This window comes from Lycorma delicatula, chromosome 1, assembly GCF_047948215.1.
Source record: "Lycorma delicatula isolate Av1 chromosome 1, ASM4794821v1, whole genome shotgun sequence".
Classification (NCBI taxonomy): Eukaryota; Metazoa; Arthropoda; class Insecta; order Hemiptera; family Fulgoridae; genus Lycorma; species Lycorma delicatula.
This window is the reverse complement of record NC_134455.1, coordinates 249,596,670-249,616,419: the sequence shown is the minus strand read 5'-3', so window position 1 is coordinate 249,616,419 and position 19,750 is coordinate 249,596,670. Positions and strand designations below refer to the sequence as shown.

The window sequence follows — 19,750 nt, the reverse complement described above, 5'->3', positions numbered from 1 at the left end:
TACTGGATTAGCTGTATTGCTCTTAGCTGGTGAAAACAAATGAGTTGCTTCTCACTAAATATAGTTCTCTGACAATACAAATACTTACATTTTTTTGCATCAGAGCTTTAATCAAAATCTGTTACAGATGCACTACAAAACCACTGCTGGAATCAGTGTGCTACATGTTAGTGATGAAAAGTGTGGTTACGATTCTTGAATTTAAGAATAATCAGTTTTAATATAAGGATTTTTAATACCATAAAAATCTAACACAGAAGTATTTTTTAAAGAGTGAAGTTTGAAATGTACAGTTCCTTTATCAATAATAAATAAAAGCAATTTTTTTAAGAATAATAAAAAAGATTATTTTGTCCATCATAGTTGACATGAAACATGTTAAACTTTTAACTCTTTTTTTAATGACAGACCAACTAAATTTATTTAAAATAACCCTTTAAAAGACTCTTGTTCCAACTGCTTTCAGTTACTTTTGGAGCCATCTTCAGTGATCTGTTTCAGCAATCTGTTTACAATAAATTGTATTTATTTTGTCATTAAAAAAATTGATAAATTAGAGTTTTACTTAATCTTAATTTACAGTTTTAGCATATTATTGGATGTACAATTTTCAGATCTCATTAACAAACTTGCAGTTTCTTTCTAGATATTTTATTGCTGTGATTAGCTATTAAGTGAATAATTTAATTATTAGAAACAATTTTATTTTTTTAAATTCTCTTAAACATTAAATATCTTTTTAAGAAATAAAAATGTTCAATTTTTAGAAAGAACTATTGTATGCTCTCTTCTTGAAGAATTTTCTCATCATACAATAAATGATAAAACATATTTCTTAATCACAATTGCTCAAGGCCCTCTTAGGCCTTGCAATCCTTAGTACAAAGCATCCTTAGATTGTGTATAAAACAGTCCAACACAATTGATTTTTTTTTTTTTTAAATAATTATTTTGCTTTATTTTTAACAAGAGGTATCCTAGAGTGTTAGATAATTAAAAACAGTTCTAATACAGTAAGAAAAACATTAAGCTAAAGAGCTTATATTCATTATTAATTTGTGAGTCTTTCATTAACAATGTTAAATTTTTTTGAAAATTAAACTATTTTTCAATATTTATTCATAAATTTTCTCATAATTTCATCTTTTTTCAGGTTACCAATGGAGAACAGTCAGTATTAATTAATGACTTGACACCATTTACAATGTATGCAATTACAGTGACTGCAATGAATATTCATGGTTCAAGCTTGCCTTCATTTCCAATTAGGGCTTTGACTCTTATACCTGGCCAGATAAAAACTAAGCCAACATCAGAATCACCTACTTTGCCAGATATAAACACCTGTTGCATAGATAAAGGTGTTACACATGGAACGTCAGTATTAAAAGATTCTGTTATGTAATAAATAGTGCTACATTAATATTATTATTATTAATCATTAATTTTTATTAGTACTAGTCAGCTTTTGTAACAGATACCATAATAAAAATAAAATAATATTTGAATAAAAAATATAATATTGTATTAATAATAATTAAAAATATTATAATTAAAATATCAAATATTATAATTAATATTTGAATTTTATAATAAATATTTGAATTCATAGTCTATAGAAAGGATTCCAGCAATGGTATAGCATTTATTTCTTATAAGTTCTTGTATTAAGACTGTTAGTATGATTGCCTTTTCATTAAGATCTGATTATTAAAAAAATAATTTACAAATACAACACTCATAGGTATTTGTTATGTATGACTTGCAAACAATAATTTGAAATAAAATTCTAAAAAATTTTCTGATTTATATATTAATTATTTTTAATAATTTATATAAATATGAGTTTTTGTAATGTAAGTTGTGATGATGGTTTTTATTTATTTACTTATCATTTTATTAGGTTGTGTTTACCAACATTTTTTTTTATTTTCATATAAAACGCTGTATAAAATCATAACCAGTGTACATTAAACTCAGTTGATGTGGAAACCCTTCTAAATATTTGAATTGCATACACACTTATATTGAATATTACTGCAACATTCTGATTTACAGATATTATGTCTGATCTATAGCTACTTTTTTCCATTTCACATCTTCAAACACTTTCCTCATCTCCTGATGCCACTTATTCTTGGTCTTAAATATAAAATATGGCAGTCCCACCTTCATTTCTTCCCCACAACCATTCTTTTTAAATTTGCCCTATCTGTTTTCTCTCATGTGTGCTTATTTGTTTTCTTTCCATTCTTCTAATCCTCAACATACTTACCTTCACACTTTTCACTATTCTTCAAAACCTCATTAGATAGATTCTGTTGCATCATTGGCTGTGTTTCACACAAGAGGTAACGTGTTTAGGTCAAGGCAGGCCACACATCTAATTTACATGATCTTCCCTTTTCACATGCATTTGATGTGAATTATTTCCCAGTTTAACTTTATAAGCTCTGCAGTTTAAATCTATTCTCCTATTCACAGACTTAGTTTCTTCATTTTTCCATCTTCCTTAGAAACTTCTTATCCAAATACAAAAATTTCACTATTCTGTCTCTCTCATCAAATTGTACTGTTAATCACAATCCATCATTATTTTCGTGTCAACTTCTTCACTTCTTTCCTTAAATCCCTAACTATTTCTATAATCTCTTCTTTCTGATAGATTTCCGTACGAAAACTATATTACTCACAAATTTTCATCCTACTTTAAGTGTCCTCTATTTATATTTACACTTCATCTATGTAATAGATCATTTTTAAAGCTAACTGTGGAACACATCTCAATAATTTGCTGAAGGGATATCTTCCTATCTTAGGTCTCTTCTTATTTGAACTACCTTTGATTTATTACTCGTTCTTAAACTCTTTCTCATAAACTTATAATTAAACACAAATAAATCAATATGTTCTGCTGACCATAATATTCCTTAGCTTTATTCAGTATAACTAGAGTTATGCTTATTATAGAGCTGTTCAAGTTATTTTAATGTTATGCTATTCTGGTTAGATACTCTCAAATATTTTCTCAAAGTCACTGAAAAGAAGGGAACTGCTATTCTTGTGTGCTTTGTTATCAAATCTAAAATTGCTTAAACAGTATCTTTTGTAGAGAAACTTCTTTTGAATCCTACCTGATCTATCAGAAAAATGCTGTCAAATTAATCACTCAATCTTCTTGATTTTATTCCATTCCCTTATATATTTTTTATATGAAAATGCAGAGAGCCACATTTTCTTGGAAAAAAGCAGCTGTAGTTTTCTATTGCTTTCAGCTGCGCAGTACTCAGAGGACTGAGTGATGTTGATATGGCCGTTTAAGTCATTCTGACTCACGCCCCTAACAACTACTGAAAGAGCTGCTGCCCTCTTTCAGGAATCATTCCTTAGTCTTTTTTTTTTTTTTCTACTAGCACTAGATAGGGAATCTTGGAGAGCTGCATCAAACCAGTCAAATGACTGAAGACAAAAAAAAAATATTTTTTACAATTTGTTGTAAATAAAATTATTTTAAAGTTCAACGATACTTTTTGTTTCATCATATAGGCAGGCATTGAAAAGATGACACAACTCATTCATCAGATTTTTCCTCCCATTTTCAATTGCTCATTTACAATATTACCTAGTTCTCATGTTTTTCTTGGCTTAAACTTTTTACTGCTACTTCACATATAAAATTTTTTTCTAATAATAATTATTTCTCAAAATGTAAATTCTGGTAGGATATATATAATTTTCCAAAATTTGAACAAATCAGAAATCACTTTGTTCCATCTCTCTTAAGCATGTCACTCTTTTCTCTCATAGCTGTAATAATCTTTCTACTCAAACTTTGCAAACTTGTAAACTTTGCCATATCTTTAGATTGCATCTCCCGTCAATACTTCCACCAGTCTTTTCCATATCTGTCTTATATGACCACTCTTTCTTCATAGTATTTTTTAATTTCCATGAACTCCAATTTCTTCCCTTCTTATCACTACAATCTTTTTCAGCCTTTTTATTTCTCTCCTCCCTTCTTGTATGTAATTTATTTTTTCTATTTTTCAGCTTTAAATGTTCTATGGTCACTTCTGGTGTTAATTCTATTTTCCCAACTTATAATCACTATAAAGCTTTTACAGTTTGAAAAATAAAATCTATTCATTCTTGGTTTTACTGAAAGTGATTCAAGTCCATTTCTATTCTACATCTTTTTTTAAAGAAAGTGTTCTAATTAGCTTCCACAAAACCTCTCATCCAAACACTTCTTATGATTCTCTTTCCTAATTCAAATGTACCCACCACTTCTCACCCGTTTTTCAATTACCCACTTTTGCATTCCAGTCAACTAATATCATTATATATTTGCTCTTATCCTCATTACTAGCTAATAGTAAACAATACTAAAAATTTGACAACCTCTTTCTGTGCTTCATTAATTGATGTATATATCTGAAAAATTTCTTCTCCCTTCCTCTGTTTCTTCGTCTAGGGATACATAATATTCTTGAAATCAAATGCAAATAGCTTTTGAAAGCTTACTTTAAAGTTACTATTAATCAAAAAACAAGCTGGTTTTATACTACCTTCTTTATTGTAACAAAATTATATCCTGTTTTCCATCTCTACGCACTCCTCTCTTCTTTCAATTTCTGAAAGCCCCAACCTCTCCCATTTCATATTTGTCATTTCTTGTAATAATTCTGATAACTTACTCTTTTAATATTAAAGAATTATAGCTGTCAATAATGTCAGAAATCACTGTTCATTTATTATGTTCTTGGTTCATTGGGAATTAAATTGTATAAAAATAACACTATAATTTATACTAACACTATTACACTTATAATTTGAAGATAAATTTTATGAACAATGTCATGGGTTAGCCATGGGATTGTCTATTTCTGCATGTTTGTAAATTCAGTGATGGAATTTTGCAAATCCCAAATTGAAGGATAGGTGACTTTATATAAAATATATGTAGATGATGTTTTATTATGTTTACCGGAGAACCAAATCGATTAAATACTGAACAAATTTAACAAATCTCATAAGGATATTAAACTCACAAGAGAAGTGGAGCTTGATAAAAATTTCTTGATATGATTGTATACCATCAGAATGGGAAAATATGCACTAGTTGGTTTGTTAAAAGGCCTTCTTTGGGTAGATGTTTAAACTATTTATCAGGCCAGCTAATGTCATATAAAACAGCTGTGGTAAAAACTTTAGCGAAGAGATCTCTATCGTTTACAACCCCATAGACGGAAGGAAAATAATTAAAGTAAGAAATTTTTTATTAAAAAATAATTATCTCACTAAATTAGTTAACAGTGTTTACCACGATAGCATTTATAAAGTATGTAATTCTAAGGATAACAACAACAGCAACATTGTGGGAAATTCAGTGAGTGTTAAAATCAGTAATAAGCACTATATAACTTATGCCCAGAATTTCTCAGAAAAGAATAAAAATGTTTTGAAACAAGATTTCAAACTGGCATTTAAAAACTTAACAAATTTAACCATCTTAAACTCAAAATTGAAATCACCACTTTAAAAACATAATCCAAATCATAACATATCACCAGTCTAACATAACATAATCAGTGTAACGACTGCCAGGGACAAACTATACAGGGCAAACCGTGCAATATCTAAAAAAACATTTGGAGGTGCATAAGTACCAGAAAAATAAAGTTACAGCATTATCCAAACACGAAAAAGAAAATAAACTCGGTTTCAATTATGAGAAGTAAACATTTTGGATTATGAGATAAGTAATACTAGGAGACTGGTTCTTAAAATAATTCTTATCAAATGTAAAGATTCTATTAACAATAGGGCTGATATTAACACAGTTTTAGTGGATTGTGTGCTAGTATATATATATTATATTTTAGTATAATCTAATTTAAATAAAGTAGTAAATGATTACTATGTAAGATTATATATTGATTTATAAAGGAAAGGCTATTTAGTTGTATGATTTGCTATTAATTGCTATCAAATTTCTGGGTTAGGTAATAATAGCATTAGTGAGGGATGTAAGGCAGTACTGACCAGTCCAATAGTGTGGATCATATAAATATGTAGATTATGTTTTGTAGCTGCACTTGATAAACTTCACATTTATAGTGAAACGTATCATTAGTTTGTGTTTTTTTTATTTGATGTAATAATTGTATAATTGTAATAATATCAACCATTATAAAAAAAATTTATAATGGTTGGTTTACCTGAAGATTTATGAAAGTATAATATTTGTGATCTAAGTATTTTATCTGAATATTTGTATTTTATTTTCATCATCTGCATAGTGATTTATTAGTGATCTGAATATTTTGTTTCCTGTTTTTATTATAATTTCCAACCGAGAAATATTCATCATATATATACAGTTTTTATTGTAAATTCTTTTTATCCAATTTCTGTGATTTCCTTTTAAATTAAACACATGTGGTTTCTTTCAATAGTGGCCAGATGCAGATTTTATTAATAATTGATTTCTCATGAGTCTATTTGGTCATTTCAGATTACTTTAAAGATTTTTCTATTGTAATACTGTGGACACTTGTATCTCACACTGGGTGTAAGAGAAACTGGGTTGCAAACTTTAAAACTTTACAAAAATTTAACCAAGTACAGTCAGCTATTGTGCCTATGAATCTTAATCACACTAATTCTCAACTAGGAATTGTACCATGAAGTTTTACCACCACAAATAGAAAAGCATTAAGAAAAAGTATACTAGTGAGGAAATAGCAAATGAATTACAATTGTTATTTTCTCTCCAATTTTTAATACTTAAAATATTTTTGTCAATTATTAGGCAAAAATATATTAAGTATAACTTTAAAAATGTTAAGTAAGTTATAACTAAACAAAGAAAAAGAAGATGTAATACTGCAGAGTTTTGAGTGAACTGTCAGTAAAAATTACAGGCAAGATTTCATAAATGTTATACTTCTATATTACTGAGTCATACATGTTCTAAACATTTGCAATTGAATTTAAAAATTAAAATGCAAAATAATAGAACAGTGTAACCCCGCTATAACATGGTTATGGGGGGACTTACGTGACACCCGTGTTTAGGATAACCGCATTATTTTGAGAGTAAATTTTAAATCACAAAGGGGATCAATATAAAAAATAGCCAAAAATCAAGTAATAATGGCTTAATAGAAAAAGCTAATTCAATTTCTTTTGTGCAATCTATACTTACATAGAAACAAGTTAAGTGTGGAAGATAAGATATTTTTTCTTCGAATGTAAATTATTTTTTTAAATAAGAAGTTTTTTTTTCTTTCGCTGTTGTATGTTTCTTCTTTATAATATATGACTTTACACTTTGTAAATTCAATAAATGACGATCATCACTATCACTTTGTCGCTCCATTCATACTATTACACTAATTATATTTTCCAGAATGTCTTTTATTGAGGGTGTAGACCTCTCCGTAACAGCGACTTCTGCAACATCTTCCCCCTTCCTTCTCCGGCAAATTATCGTTAGGTTGTAGAACGGAGTTTACAATTTCTTCGTCGGTCATGTAATGGGCAAGGGATGTTTGAGTGTCTTATTGAACCCACTTATTGAGATTACTTACAGACAATTCTCGCCTGGTTGAATTTGACAATTTCAATGAGTGTTCGTCAGTAAAAATATGAACGTTTCCTGTTTCAATATCTTCTGTATTACTCTGTGACAATACCGACCAACAATTATTAATTGTAATAGAATTTACGTTAATCCATGCTGTTCCAGCGCTGTACGCAACACTTTTTAATGAGTTTTAAGAAATTCTATTTTAATTCTGAGTTAACGATAACAGCCAGTAGCTCTTGTCGATAGTAGACTTTAAATGCCCGAATAACTTCTCGGTCTAATGATTGGAACAAAGATGTGGTGTTCTTAGGTAAAAACATTGCGATTATGTTCCCATCTTTAGATTTCAGCAAGTCAGTAGGCGGATGAGCAGGGCAATTGTCAAGAAGTAATAAAACATTTTATTCCAATTTTCAAAATTGTAAATAATTTTTAACATAAGGCACAATTTCGTCGTTAAACCACGTCAAAAAAATATTACACGTCTTTCTTTTTACTATTTTCAAAAATAACCGGTAATGAATTCATATTAACGTGTTTGAAGCAACATAGGCTGGCGTACTTTCCGATGATTAACGGCTTCAATTTATGGTTTCCTGACTTACTGGCACACAAAAGAAAAGTTACCCTTTCTTTGTTCATTTTCACACCAGACTTATTTGGTGCCCGCTTCGCATCTAACGTTTTTGTTGGCAATATTTTATAATACAAAGCGGTTTTATCACAATTATACAACTGTTCGTCACTGAAGTTATTCTCTTCTATAACTGATTGTAATATTGTTTGTGAAAAACGTTCGGATGCCGTCGCATCTGCTGAACGAGATTCTCCTTCGATATTTACTTGGCCTATGTCATGACGGATTTTCCATCGCAATAACCAACCGCTAGAAGCACTAAATTCTTCTCCATTGTTAATTTGTTCATAAAAATTTATGCGAGTTTGAAGTATTGGCCCTGATAGCGGCCCTCCTTCACTCCGTTTTCGCAAAAACCATAGGTACATACACTCATCTACAACATTAACATCACCGAGTGTATCCTTTTTGCGATCAAATCGGACTGTTTCATCTACCGAATCAATAAAAGAATGCAATTTAATTTCTTCTTTCACTCAACTACGTATAGTGCCTTCAGGCACACCGAATTCCCGGGATAAACTGACCTTCGAACGGCCTGCCTTAACCTTATCAATAATTTCTAATTTTTCCTTTACAGAATACTTTTTTCGTTTAGACGACTTGTTAGGCAAATACGAACGAAAACAAACATTGCAAAATCTAATAAATTAACCAACGTAATAAAACTTAACGATACTGACAAACACAGTAAAAGCAGCTCGGAATAAATCGTAATACGTAATAACATTCAGATACCTTATACAGGCAGCACATTGATGGTCTTATCGCTGTTACAGGAAATGAGTCATGTGCAGTATAACATAAGAATTTTTCCTATTACTGTTTTAGAATCATGGTTTAGTTTTTTATTGAATCATGTTTTTGAGGATTCCAAGGCTTTAAAGTTGGTCGTGACTAATTGACAGATGTTATATTAGAAGCGTATTGTTGACAATTTAAAAGGATTTATGACGGATTTTACACCGATATTGAATACAGTGGTATAGTGGCTTATATTTCTTCATCATATTTTATTTTTTATATATTCAGATATTTTTTGGGGGACAGGTTATTATCCTAATTAATGTTAATGGCGGTTAATTAATGTTAATGTTAAAGGTTAATGGCGGAGTTGTACTGTACTTCTAAAAATAAAGAATTTCTTAATTAAAATACGTTATTTATAAATGTACTAGATGACTAACAATATGTACAATTATGGTGTAATAATTTGAATTTACTTTTATAGTTGTCATAAATTTATTAAATTAAATATCTGAGGGTCCAATTACGTTTTTTCATGAATGTAAACAAATTAATGTCAATGAAAACAAAAGAAAAGTAATCTTGTTGTCATTTTCAAGATAATGTGATCATTCATTATATTCTATGATTGAACTTTACTAACAAGAAATCTGAATTTTACATTTTTCAACAAACTATCTTCATTAATCTTTTCACAATGAGTTTTTTTAAAGTATCTTTTCAGAATGATCATGGAATGCAGAACTGTTAAAGCTTACTTTTATACGGATTTGAATACTAGATCGTGGATACCGGTGTTTTTCGGTGGTTGGTTTTCAATTAACCACACATCTCAGGAATGGTCGACCTAAGACTACACTTCATTTACATTCATATATATCATCCTCATTCATCCTCTGAAGTATTACCTTATGGTGGTTCCGGAGGCTAAACAGAAAAAAAAGGAGTACAGAACTGTAATAATGATTTTATTGATTATCAGTTTATTAATACTGTTAAAAAACAAACTCACATAAGCTTTACATTCTTGTTGAGCTTTACATTCTTGAAGTACAGAGTCATCAAAAAACATTGCAGAAATTTCAAAAAAGCATATCTCAAACTACTAGAGATAATCAAATTAGTATATTTTCTTTTTAAATTCACCAACTCAAAGAGTTTGTTTACATACCTTAGAATGTTTCAATATGAGCTCCATTGGTCACTCTATAAGCATCCAGCCGATAAGCGACTGATGCCCAGGTCCGCTGGATCATCACAGGTGTAACTGTGGTAATAGCAGCAGTGATCCATCGTCTTAAATGTTTGTTGTTCATCCCTAATTTTTCACTGTAAACAATGTTTTTAACGTATATCCATAGAAAAAAGTTTAGGGGTGTCAAATCTGGGCTTCTCGGAGGCCAAAGCACAGGACAAATTCAATGATTAGGAAATCTTTCATTGATAGCGCATCGAAAGTCTGGGCTAAAGTGTGGGGGTGCAGCATCTTGTTTAAACATTACAGGAACTTTACTTTCATGTTCAATTGGCACCCCCACACAACAGCCCAGGCGTTCGACGCGCTTTCAAAATAAATATATATAGAATTATAAATATATTAGGAACGACAAATATAAACATATTATGTTTATATTTATTTCCAGGCAATGGCTAATACAGAAAAGTGGTTTTCGTTTGTTGTATAGTGCAAATCATAAAATAGCTTACCAGTCGATGCTCTTGCGACACAATATATGAAAATGATCACCAGACAGAAATTACAGTAAAAAATTGATTTTTGGTCAAAGTATTGTAAAACGCATTTTTAAACATTAACTCTGTTATGTGGATGCTTAATCTATTACGAGAAATGGATGAAAAAGTAAGTTACACCCTGGCCGTGTTCTTGAACTGAAAGATATATATATAATGTCTTGTGGTGGAAGCACTGGTTGCGTTATCTTCACGTTTCCCGAGCAGCAATTCTGTACGACTTTCAGTAAGTGTATAGTATCGTTTTCAATATGGCGTGGCCTCTAGACGTTTCGTCCAGCATAGAAGTGCGTTCAGTAGTCCGATTTTTGTGAGCAAAAAATTACGGTTGTGAAATTCATCGCCAAATTGTTAAGGTATACGGTAAGAATGCAATGTCACGCCTGATGATTATAAAATGGTGCCAAACATTTAGAAACGGAAGAACAAATGTGAGTGACGAACTGCTGTTATGCGTCCTTCAACTGCAAACTCAAGGATAACGCGGAACGCGAGAATGAAATGATCTTGAGTAACCGGCTTATTAAAATTAGAGATTGTAATTGAACTTAACATCACTTATGGATGTGTTTGTGATTATTCACGATCAGTTTGATTACCGTAAGATGTGTGCACGATGGGTGCCACATCTGTTGACCAACAACCACAAACATCAACTTTTTGCATCTGCTCTTTCTTTTCTTCAACAATATTCCAGGACTGGTCCACATTTTTTGAAACAACTCATCATAGGGGATGATAACTGGGTGTTTCATTACACTCCTAGTGTAGTTGTTCACAGTGTTTACTAGTGGGAGTTGTTTACAGTGAATTTATGCCTGTTGGAGCAACAATCAATACCGAATGTTACTGTGAGACTTTAGAAAAATTGCTTAAAGCCATTAAAGATCGAAGACCCGAAGATTGAGTGATGGGATCATTTTTCTTCATGACAACGATACTCCTCATTCAGCCTCATGTGACAAAGGATTTACTGTAAAAATTCAAGTGGTAAGTGTGGTCTCATCCGCCTTACAGCCTTGACCTACCACCTGTTTGGTCTTCTTAAGCGAGACCTGGGAGGGGAGCGTTTCACTAATGATGATGAAGTTAAGGAAGTGGTCCTTAAATGGTTGAAGGAAATTGGATAAAATTTTTATGAGAATGGAATTGAAAAACTTGTTTCAGGGTATGAAAAGTGTTTGATGTTTGTGATCATGTTGAAAAATAGATAAAAATATGTAGTTTTTTGTTCAAAAAAAAAAATTGTTTTATAAATATGTGTTTGTTTCATACAGTAAGTGTAACTTACTTTCTGATCGTCCCTCGTACTAGTTAACAATTTTGAAACTAGAACAATACAAACTAGAACACCTTTTGCTATTAAATAACACTAACAATGAAAAAATTTTTCAATTAATCATTCAAGATATTATATCAGAAATGTTTTCAGCAATGAATACATTAGTCTGTTATTCATAAAATAATATTTTTTATTACTTTATTAATTATTAAAAAAATAAATCCATTCACTTTCAAGATCACAAACATCCATTTAAAAAATTTCTGAATTTATTATAAGTGAGTTTATGAGTGTGGTGGTATTAATTTTTTTTCTGGAATCAAAACACTTAAATTTACTTTCAAAGAAATTAGCATTTAATTTTTTATTATTCTTTTACATTACTATATTCCGATGGTTTCTTCATGACATATTTTGTCAATTTAATTTTATTTTATTATTAACATCATCCTCCTCTATGAATCATGAGACCTTGCCGTTGGTGAGGGGGCTTGAGTGCTCAGGGATACAGAGTAGCTGGACCGAAGGTGCAACCATATCGGAGAGGTATCTGTTTGAGAGCCAGACTAAGGAATGATTCCTGAAAGAGGGCAGCAGCTCTTTCAGTAGTTGTTAGGGGCGTGAGTCAGGACGACTTAAATGGCCGTATCAACATCACTCAGTCCTCTGAGTACTGCGCAGCTGAAAGCAATGGAAAACTACAGCTGCTTTTCTTCCAAGAAAATGTGGCTCTCTGCATTTTCACATAGCAATAATGGAGGCGCCTTCCTTGGTAAAATATTCCGGAGGTAAAATAGTCCCCCGTTCGGATCTCCGGGTGGGGACTACTAAGGAAGGGGTCACCAGAAAATTAAAAAATAACATTCTACGAGTCGGAGCGTGGAATGTTAGAAGCTTGAAAAAGGTTGGTAGGCTAGAAAATTTAAAAAGGGAAATGGGTAGGACAAATGTGGATATAGTAGGAATTAGTGAGGTTCGGTGGGAAGAGGAAGGCGACTTTTGGTCAGGTGATTTTAGAGTAATTAACTCAGCGTCAAATAATGGGCAGGCAGGAGTAGGTTTCGTGATGAACAAGAAGATAGGGAGGAGAGTGGAGTATTTCAAAACGCATAGCGATAGAATCATTGTAATAAGGATAAAATCAAAACCTAAACCGACAACGATTGTTAACGTCTATATGCCTACAAGCGCCCATGATGATGATGAGATAGAGTGTGTATACGAAGAGATTGATGAAGCAATTAAACACGTAAAAGGAGATGAAAATTTAATAATAGTTGGAGATTGGAATGCAAGCATTGGAAAAGGCAAGGAAGGAAATATAGTGGGTGAATACGGGCTGGGCAAAAGGAATGAAAGAGGGGACCGACTTATAGAATTTTGCACAAAGTATAATTTAGTAATTGCCAACACCCAATTTAAAAATCATAATAGAAGAATATACACTTGGAAAAAGCCAGGCGATACTGGAAGGTATCAGATAGATTATATCATGGTTAAGCAAAGATTTAGAAATCAACTCGTTGACTGCAAAACTTACCCTGGAGCAGACATTGATAGCGACCATAATTTGGTGATAATGAAATGTAGATTGGGGTTTAAAAACCTGAAGAAAAGGTGTCAGATGAATCGGTGGAATTTAGAGAAGCTTGAGGAAGAGGAGGTAAAGAAGATTTTTGAGGAGGACATCGCAAGAGGTCTGAGTAAAAAAGATAAGGTAGAAAATGTAGAAGAAGAATGGGAGAATGTTAAAAAGGAAATTCTTAAATCAGCAGAAGCAAACTTAGGCGGAATAAAGAGAACCGGTAGAAAACCTTGGGTTTCAGACGATATATTGCAGCTGATGGATGAACGTAGAAAATATAAGAATGCTAGTGATGAAGAAAGTAAAAGGAACTATCGGAAATTAAGAAATGCTATAAACAGGAAGTGCAAACTGTTGAAAGAAGAGTGGATTAAAGAAAAGTGTTCAGAAGTGGAAAGAGAAATGAACATTGGTAAAATAGACGGAGCATACAGGAAAGTTAAGGAAAATTTTGGGGTACATAAATTAAAATCTAATAATGCGTTAAACAAAGATGGTACACCAATATATAATACGAAAGGTAAAGTCGATAGATGGGTGGAATATATTGAAGAGTTATACGGAGGAAATGAATTAGAAAATGGTGTTATAGAGGAAGAAGAGGAAGCTGAGGAGGATGAAATGGGAGAAACAATACTGAGATCTGAATTTAAGAGAGCATTAAAAGATTTAAATGGCAGAAAGGCTCCTGGAATAGACGGAATACCTGTAGAATTACTGCGCAGTGCAGGTGAGGAAGCGATTGATAGATTATACAAACTGGTGTGTAATATTTATGAAAATGGGGAATTTCCATCAGACTTCAAAAAAAGTGTTATAGTTATGATACCAAAGAAAGCAGGGGCAGATAAATGTGAAGAATACAGAACAATTAGTTTAACTAGTCATGCATCAAAAATCTTAACTAGAATTTTATACAGAAGGATTGAGAGGAGAGTGGAAGAAGTGTTAGGAGAAGACCAATTTGGTTTCAGGAAAAGTATAGGGACAAGGGAAGCAATTTTAGGCCTCAGATTAATAGTAGAAGGAAGATTAAAGAAAAACAAACCAACGTACTTGGCGTTTATAGACCTAGAAAAGGCTTTCGATAACGTAGACTGGAATAAAATGTTCAGCATTTTAAAAAAATTAGGGTTCAAATACAGAGATAGAAGAACAATTGCTAACATGTACAGGAACCAAACAGCAACAATAACAATTGAAGAACATAAGAAAGAAGCCCTAATAAGAAAGGGAGTCCGACAAGGATGTTCCCTATCTCCGTTACTTTTTAATCTTTACATGGAACTAGCAGTTAATGATGTTAAAGAACAATTTAGATTCGGAGTAACAGTACAAGGTGAAAAGATAAAGATGCTACGATTTGCTGATGATATAGTAATTCTAGCCGAGAGTAAAAAGGATTTAGAAGAAACAATGAACGGCATAGATGAAGTCCTACGCAAGAACTATCGCATGAAAATAAACAAGAACAAAACAAAAGTAATGAAATGTAGTAGAAATAACAAAGATGGACCGCTGAATGTGAAAATAGGAGGAGAAAAGATTATGGAGGTAGAAGAATTTTGTTATTTGGGAAGTAGAATTACTAAAGATGGACGAAGCAGGAGCGATATAAAATGCCGAATAGCACAAGCTAAACGAGCCTTCAGTAAGAAATATAAGTTGTTTACATCAAAAATTAATTTAAATGTCAGGAAAAGATTTTTGAAAGTGTATGTTTGGAGTGTCGCTTTATATGGAAGTGAAACTTGGACAATCGGAGTATCTGAGAAGAAAAGGTTAGAAGCTTTTGAAATGTGGTGCTATAGGAGAATGTTAAAAATCAGATGGGTGGATAAAGTGACAAATGAGGAGGTATTGCGGCAAATAGATGAAGAAAGAAGCATTTGGAAAAATGTAGTTAAAAGAAGAGACAGACTTATAGGCCACATACTAAGGCATCCTGGAATAGTCGCTTTAATTTTGGAAGGACAGGTAGAAGGGAAAAATTGTGTAGGCAGGCCACGTTTGGAATATGTAAAACAAATTGTTAGGGATGTAGGATGTAGAGGGTATACTGAAATGAAACGACTAGCACTAGACAGGGAATCTTGGAGAGCTGCATCAAACCAGTCAAATGACTGAAGACAAAAAAAAAAATTAACATCATGGTGGTATACACACATATTTCAACAAAAACATGAATGAAATTGTACAATAGTAAAAATGCCATAACTTTGCTGGAAATCAAACTGAAATGTTAAGTTAAATACCTTGCAGCATGATAGGTTTCATTTTTAATTGGCAACTGCTGTATGTACAGAATATAGATGACTGTATAACTAGATAACCTACTGCACTACACTTATACTATTGGACTGTTAATTGTTATTGTACATTTGCTGTGTTCCTATGAAAACTAGTTTATTAACAACCAATTAAATAACACCATTCAAATAGCAATTTTTTCTGATCTGTTAACATTGTTGTTTTATTTAAGGTGTCTAGATAAATTGTGTGGAATGTCATCAACAGTTATAGCTGGAGTACTAGTTTATTAACAACCAATTAAATAACACCATTCAAATAGCAATTTTTTCTGATCTGTTAACATTGTTGTTTTATTTAAGGTGTCTAGATAAATTGTGTGGAATGTCATCAACAGTTATAGCTGGAGTACTAGTTTATTAACAACCAATTAAATAACACCATTCAAATAGCAATTTTTTCTGATCTGTTAACATTGTTGTTTTATTTAAGGTGTCTAGATAAATTGTGTGGAATGTCATCAACAGTTATAGCTGGAGTACTAGTTTATTAACAACCAATTAAATAACACCATTCAAATAGCAATTTTTTCTGATCTGTTAACATTGTTGTTTTATTTAAGGTGTCTAGATAAATTGTGTGGAATGTCATCAACAGTTATAGCTGGAGTAACTGATCTTATGATTTGTGCACCTTGGGCTCAGCAAACATTTGCCTGTCTTGCTAATGGTATTGATCATCGGCCATGTTGTCGTACAAGAGGGCTTCCAGATTTGTGCCAAGAACTATGCTCTGGAAATGTCACCCAACTAGACTTCAATTATTTCAAGTAAGTGTAGTGTTACCTATTCTAGTATTTTTAATACTAATGATTTCTGTTCAGTATAATCTATACAGAAGTGATTAGAAGTCTTACTTCAGTCATAATTATATTAATACTTATATATACATAATATAATTATGTATATAATACACATAATAACTGTAATTATGTTGAAATAGTATAATTTCTTGTCAACTTTCTTTTGGAATATTCAACTGATTCTTTATTTATCTACTCTTAATTAGTACTCAAGCACATTGAATGTAATTATGCGAGAATAGATAAAAAATTATTGAAATTTTTAAACTTCCCAGACCATCTAAGTCAAATGTCACAATTTTTTTTTTATGTTGGTTCCATGTATGTTTACATTAAAAGCCATGTTGGATGCTTAGTTTATTGTTGGCTGTCAAAAAGGTTACATGTGTTTTGGTATGGTCGGCATTTTTAACTTATAGAAAAAGTAAAACAAAGAATTTGCATTAAGTGTTGCTTTAAGAATGGAATAAAGTGCAGCACCACATTGGAAATGGTGGATGTTGCTTTTGGTGATTCTTCTATGAATGAAACAAGCATTTACAAATGGTAAAAATGTTTCCAAGAGACGTCCCAGAACAACAACTGAGTCAGCATTGAAAAAGTGAAGAAAATGATTATGGACAATTGCTAAATCACTATCAGACAATCAATAATAATTACTCCCTGAAGTTCTACACCATTTGCATGAAGCAATCCAGAGAAAAGATGACAGATCTCTGGCGAAACAATTCATGGCAATTGCACTATGATAATGCACCTGCTCACACTTCACTGCTTGTTCATGAATTTTTGAGACATTTTTTTGAGACAATACCATTATGATGCCTCAGACTCTGTATTTGCTGGACATGGCTCCCTGTGACTTCTTCCTAATTCCTCAAGCTGAAAAGAACCAACGAAAGATGTTGAAGGAACTAAATGCCTTACCAGAAATTGCACTCCAGAGATGCTTTGAAGATTGGAAAAAGTGCTGGTACAAATGTATTATATCTGAAAAAGAGTACTTTGAAGGTGACAAAATCAACATTGGATGCAGGTTATAAATCAGTTAAGTGGACTGTATAACAAAAATACACATTTTGTATGTAACTGACACTGATTGACATTTTTATTGTATAGATTAACACTGTTTTATATATATATATATATATGAGTAGTGACCCCATTTGTTTCAGCAATAATAAAAACTGTTCGTAAATTTATACATCTTAATTATAATTTAGAATAGTACACCAAATACAGATTTGAAGAATTAATTGTAAATGATTACATTGTAAAAAATTTATACTATTTTGTTTGCACTAGAAAATAACAATTTGCACATCTATTTAGGTAAAAAAGATGCGGCTCAAGTGACCAATGAATGGATGGTGGTAATAAATCAGTTAAGTGGACTATATAATAAAATGACACATTTTGTATGTAACTGACATTGATTGACATCTTTATTGTATAGATTAACACTGTTGGTAATTGTTTACCATTACACTAAAAGAAACTTTGTAATTAAAACATAACCAATTGACATTGTATCCACTTCATTAACCCAACTCAACTCAACTGAGAGAGCAACACAGATGAACAAGGGAGTGAGAACCCCCCTCACACACACACACACACACACACACATACATACATGCGCGCGCACAGAGAGAGAGAGAGAAATATCCAACAAATGTGGATGAATAAGTAAAGATTTTTTGAGAAAACTGCAATTCCACATATTTTTTTTATCAAACATGATACTTAGTCTTACATAAGGTCACATATCCTCTATGAGACACTTTACTGTTAACACATATTTCTTATTGCACATTAAAACAGGAACACTCATGAAATTGTAAAACGGATACTGTACACCTGAAAATTAAAAATTGTAATATAACATATAGTTTTTTTGTTTTTTTAATTATCTCTGAACCATGGGACAGATAACTAATCTGAAATGCTTTTATTTTTGTTTGTAAATTGGTATAGAATAATTGACAGGGTACATCATTTGCCCTAAATTTAAATGTTTACATTTAAGATATGTTGAATATTTAATGACTTTGAATACTTTTTGAGTACGATCCTGAAACAAAGCGGCAAAGCAAAGAGTGGCATACCCTGTCATCTCCTCGACCGAAAAAATGTCGAATAAGTAAATTAAAGCTCAAAACCATGCTGATTTGCTTTTTTGACAGTAGGGGTATCATGCATAAAGAATTTATACAAGAACTATTTGATATCTAGTTCATATTAAAGAGCAGAATTTTACCTTTCATCTGATAATCCGTAGTTTCTCTTGATGGAAGTGCGTGATGTGTACTAATTTTTTTAAAAAGGTAAAATATGCCCAGGATTCCTGTCTGTGTTTGGTATAAAAGCCTTAGGGTTCAAAGTGTTAATTGCTAATAATAAATAGTAACATAAATTGTTGACATTGGATACTGTACATGGTAACAAAACACATGAAAATATATTTGAAAAAGACCTACAATGGGAGAATATTCTATGCAGTACTGAAATTTAGTATCAAAATGAGTGAAATGAATGCAGCAAAATAACAGAATGGGAGATTATACGAAGATGGAAACCATCAAGGAGGTCATTTTGTCAGAAATAACGTAATAGATTTAAATAATTTTTTGGACAATACAAATAAACATTTATATAAACTATGGTCCTTTATGGTTTCAAAGTGTGATAGTAACATAATTAGGATTGAAAAGGAAACATTATAAAATCTTTTGAACCATGCAGTTGGAGAAGAATAGTGAAAAAATGTAGATTGATAAAATTTAGTTTGAAGTATTTAAAATAGATTGGGGACAAAAGAAGCAAGTAATAAATTCTTACTGTAATTGGCCCTTGCCTTATTCTAAAGCATCCAAAATTGAATAGTTTGATAACAGTAATGTTAAAATTATTAATTGATATTGGTGTGTAATATGATTCTGAAATATAAAAAAAATTATAATACTCGTAATAGGACATTTAGAGATGATATGAAGAGATAAACTGTAAATTGAAGTTGAAATTAAATAATCAGTTCTGAA

The 19,750-nt window shown here is 31.4% G+C and overlaps 1 pseudogene; it reads left to right on the top strand.

Annotated features, from left to right (window-relative positions):
* Window positions 1-19,750, top strand: part of LOC142317799 (Ig-like and fibronectin type-III domain-containing protein 2) — a 107,295-nt pseudogene that overhangs the window by 29,150 nt on the left and 58,395 nt on the right.